Genomic DNA, 5,224 nt, shown 5'->3' on the forward strand with positions numbered 1-5,224 from the left:
AGGGACACCTTCCACTAGACCAGGTTGCTCAAAGCCTCATCCAGCCTGGCCTTAAACACTTCCAGGGATGGGGCATCCACAACTTCCTTGGGCAACCTGTTCCAGTGTCTGACCACCCTCACAGTGAAGAAGTTCTTCCTAATATCTAATCTAAACCTACCCTCTTTCAGCTTAAACCCATTTCCCCTTGTTGTTTTATTAAGTGCCCTTATGAAAAGTCCTTCCCCAGCTTTCTTGTAGACCCCCTTCAGGTATTGGAAGGCTGCTATAAGATCTCCCCGGAGCCTTCTCTTCTCCAGGCTGAACAGCCCCAACTCTTTCAGCCTGTCCTCATAGGAGAGGGGCTCCAACCCTTGGATGATCCTGGGGGCCTCCTCTGGACTTGTTCTAGCTGCTCCAGGTCTCTCTTGTGATGGGGGCTCCAGAACTGGATGCAGTATTCCAGGTGGGGCCTTACGAGAGTGGAGTAGAGGGGGAGAATCACCTCCCTCGACCTGCTGGCCACGCTTCTCTTGATGCAGCCCAGGGTACGGTTATTGGCCTTCTGGGCTGCAAGCGCACATTGTCTGCTCGTGTTCAGCTTCTCAATCATTCCCTATTCACTCTCTTGCTATTTTACCTGTGATTTTTAGGGGATCTGATGCCCATCTCTAACTTTCACAGTTCTATTATATGATTCTGGGGATGGAGGTGGGGACCAGAACATGATGCAATACTCAAAATCTGCACATATCATATATGTATGTAGTTGCCTAATGATGATACGCTTTGGTCTCTATTCCTTTCCTAATTGGTCATGCCATTCCACTTTCTTTTTGGCCACTGATGAGCAATGAACTGACATTTTCATAGTTCTCTCACAACACTAAGACCTTGTTTCAAAGTAGTGATTGTCATTTCAAAACTAATTACTGTGTATGTAAAGTTGCTGTTATTCCCCATGGGTGGTGCTTTACCTGCACTGTACACCCTCTGCCTTTTAATAACACTTTTGTTCAGTATTTTGGCAACTCTTTATGGTCGGTCAGCCTTTGTCTTTAATAATCTGATTAATTTTGACTTCTCAGCAAAGTCTGTCATGACATGGCATGTTCTTTTTCTAGAACACTTCTGAATTTCCCAGCACAGACTTCTAAGGAACTTTATTGGTGACCTCTCTACTACAAAAACTCTTTTTTCCTACCGTTTACCCGTTACATGGTCATTTGAGGAGCTTTATCTCATGGCAGGTTAGTTTCTTTAAGAATCTTAGATGAAGATCTTATTGAATACCTTTGTATTTACAAAGAAGGAAGGCTAGAGATTCTCCCAGTGACTGCTCCTGCTGTGCTGTCCCACATCTGGGGAAGAACTTACTGCTAACAAGTAGTTCTTTAGAATAATTTCAGGGAAACTGATGAATATAAAATTGCAATCACCATAGCAAATTGCACATAAGTGTAAGTTGCTAAATCTAAGTTTCCTGTCTATTAATAGAACATCAACAATCAAAAGGAAAGTTTCAATCTTGTTAGTCTGATGCTGGATCAGCCAAATAAAATGAGATCTGGTATTGGAATTTGTAGGACAGTCCTTCTGATGTACTTAAATGGGAAGAGGGGGTTGCTTGTCCATAAACACTAACTGCTAAGCTACTTTAACTGATCAGGAATATAGAGTTTACATGGCTATAATCTTAATTTTATGCTTATTCTGTGCATTCAGAATGGGCTTTGCATTCTAAGATCTTAAACTCAGAGGAGTCTCATTTACTCACTAATATGATCACTCTGTAATAAAAAAAATCTGTTGTTGAATCATGAACGGGATTATCAGAGCATAAAGCTTGACCTGCTGCTAAACCATATGGTATTGTATTATAATAATGTCACTCCCTCCCCCCTACGTACACAGTGCCTGTTAAGCACTCATTTCTTGATACTAAGTAAACCCAGGTAGCACTGCGAGTGACCCAAGTCTCCTCCTTGGGATTCTCTGCTGATGCATGTTAAGATCACTTAGATGTTTATATGGTGTGAAATGTGTGACTGGAATAAAACTGCAAGACAGACTGCCAGCCAGAAACACTGACCACATCAGGGAAAAGTCAAGTATAATATATGAGATGAAAATTAATATTTATCCTCCCATATATTACTGATTTGTTCTAAATCCAGGGATTTCAATAGAGAATTTTGTGCAAAAAAAAAAAAAAAGCAGGTAAATTAGTATTGTTGTTTGACATCAGAACGGAATGTTGCAATAAACCTCTGCATATCCAATAATTTAGGACACTGAATTTTCTGGCTTGGCTAGATAAATTACTTAAAGGCCATTTCCTTGCCTAATAAAGGGAAATCATATAAGTCTTGTTAGTTATGGTACAATTCAGCCAAGTTAGAAAGGCTTGAAATGTATTCAGACTGCTGTATGGTTGAAGAAAGAGCCGTTTCCAGGTGTTACCTAGAAGTAGTGATATTGACGAAACAGTAAAGTAAAAAAATTTAAAAATTTAAAAAAAAAAAGTGCAGCAGTGGGACACATCACTTTCCAACCTGTGTTGGCAATCCATAACAATACAGGAAACATTGTGTTCAAGTAATGGTTACAGTTTCTCAAGATAAATCAATTTGGCAAAATTAAATGCTGGTGACATGAAGGCAATAGGAGCAGTTTATCATGCCAACACTCTTGTTTCTTTCTGAAACAAGGCACTAGAGCAAAAAGGCTATTTTCAGTGAATTCTGATGAAGTTGAGAATGACTTAGCACTCCCTGAGATTTTCTTTTATTACTGAATAAAGAAATGTATGATAAAACAGATGTGTTTAAGATAACTAAATTCTCATTGATTAGAATGTTTTATTCTACTGCTAAATGGACTGTGTTTACAGAGAATGGAGACTTCTTATCTTATAATTTAGTTACAGCCAGGAAGACCCTGATGGCTTCATTACATCAGAGGCAGGACAGCACTGTGCAAAGCTTATGTCTAGAAGGACAGTGAGGGTCTCTTTGTCATGAGGAAATTCTAAATATAGTTTAGAAGATAGGAATCTCTGAGCAATTTTATCTAGCTCTCAGTAGCTCAGTAAGAATGGCAATATACAAATCAAACACAACTATAAAACATGAATGGTAGAACACTTCTGAAAAACAAGTTGGTTTTACATTTTGATTGCTGTTTTATAATACCTGATAAGTGCTGAAGTTGATTTTATAATCCAGTATCACTATGCCACTGTCAAGATAAGGAAAACTCTTTATTCATTTATGATGGATTAAGATGTTCTGAGACAACCTTGTTGATAGGAACAGTGGATAGCTTGATGCTAAAAGTTCCTGACCACCAAAACTATGAAAAAGTTTACTTGCAATGGCAGCAGGCAAAAATATGAAACTTTAACCCAACTCAGCAATAGGATAGATGCTTTCCACAGGGCTAGTGATCTAGTATCCATATGATAAAAGCCCTTTATGAATCACACTGCCCTGTTTTTCATTAGCTGTTGAACCAGTATTGCTCTTATGATGTTCTAATGTAGTGTCTGATTAGCTGATTAGCTCCCATATCTCCAAAGAAGGTCTAAATCAGCAAAGATTGAGAAAGTATGAGAAAAATAAGAATAAATACTTACATGGTGTCAGTTCTTTGGGATTTTATGATCAGTGATCTAGGAAGTGGGCTGAAATTATCAAATTATTGCAAATTAATCTGAAGCTTCTAAACACAGGCCTCACATCTCTTCATGATTCACCATCCTGTGATCTTGTGAAACTAATAAGTGAGTCGTGGCCAGACAACAGGGATAACAACTGATTAAATTCTTTTTTTATGTCAGAAAGAGAGCAGTGAACTTGTCTAGAAACTTTAGGAAAATAACTTTGCTGTAAAGTTTAGTGGCACCTATGCCACGTACTGGTAACTGACTTAGAGTCAGCTGAATCCCAGGAGAAGGTGAAAGTCATTGAGAGCTGTTTTTTCTTCCCTGTAAGCATTCATGATAAGATTTGTCTGTGCCCGTGGGATCACAAAATATGCTTTCTATTACTTCCCGAAGAAAATATTTTCTGCTGCTCCTCTAGACAATAGCCTTGAAACTTTTTTTCAGAAAATATTCCAATGTTAAGTTCTGACTCACAACACAAGAGGAAGGTATTACGCCTCTCATGTTTGTTCTGTACTTTGGGAAGGTAATTCCAAGGCCCTCACTGAAAACATTTGTAAAATTGAATGTTTCTTTGTATGTCCATGATTAACCCTGGGCATTGGCTGTCATTGCATATGTGACTTGAGAGAAGTATGGAGGAAGAACAGCCAGAGTTAATAGAGAAACTTTCTCGTAGGCTTAACAGACCCATTATTATGGAAAGATGCAAAATATGTTGTCCTGGATTTGGGTTAGGGTAGAGTCAATTGTTCACAGGGAACTGGGCGGGGAGCAGCAGGGGCAGTTGACCAAAATGGGCCAAAGTGGGTATTCCATACCATGTGAAGTCACGCTCCGTATTTAAACAGGGGACATTGCGGGAAGTAGGGGTACCGGGTACCATCATTTGAGAGCAGGTTGGGAGTCGGGTGGTGAGCCGTTTGGTTCCGTGTATCACTTGTGTTGTGTATTCTTTCATTAGTATTGTTGTTATTACTGTTTGGTGTTTCTCTCTTCCCTTACCATTCTTGTAAACTGTTCTTGTCTTGAACTGCAAGCCCCATTCATTTATATTTTCTCCCCATCCCACCAGAGTGGGGTTGGGAGTTGGGGGGTGGGGAGGTGGGAAGCAAGGCTCTGTGGTTAAACAACCACATATGGTAATTCATATAATGCACTGTGAGGTGACATGGAAACTTTGGTTGTGTGGCTGCTCTTAGTGCTATCAAATTATAAATGCTTTAATACATCAGAATACAGGTGGTTTACAAAAACATTTGGCATGAAAACAAATGTCCATCTTAGTTTGAAAATAATGAACTAAAATCAACCAGTAAAACTGATTTTACTCAGCTTCTTGCAAAGAAGTCATTCTGATGATAATATTGTGGTTCTTAATGGAGTGACTCTCATCAGTGCACTAGGTCCCAGTACTGAGGATTATGCATTAGCACTGAAGTAAAATGTCAAGATTTGGGATTCTATTTGTTTATGAACTAAGCCACAAGCATCAAAACTTGATGTCAAAGAAAATGTGTGTGTGTGTGTGTGTATATATATATATATATATATATAAATAAAATATCCTAAAGAGTT

This window comes from Antrostomus carolinensis, unplaced genomic scaffold, assembly GCF_000700745.2.
Source record: "Antrostomus carolinensis isolate BGI_N321 unplaced genomic scaffold, ASM70074v2 scaffold1826, whole genome shotgun sequence".
NCBI lineage: Eukaryota > Metazoa > Chordata > Aves > Caprimulgiformes > Caprimulgidae > Antrostomus > Antrostomus carolinensis.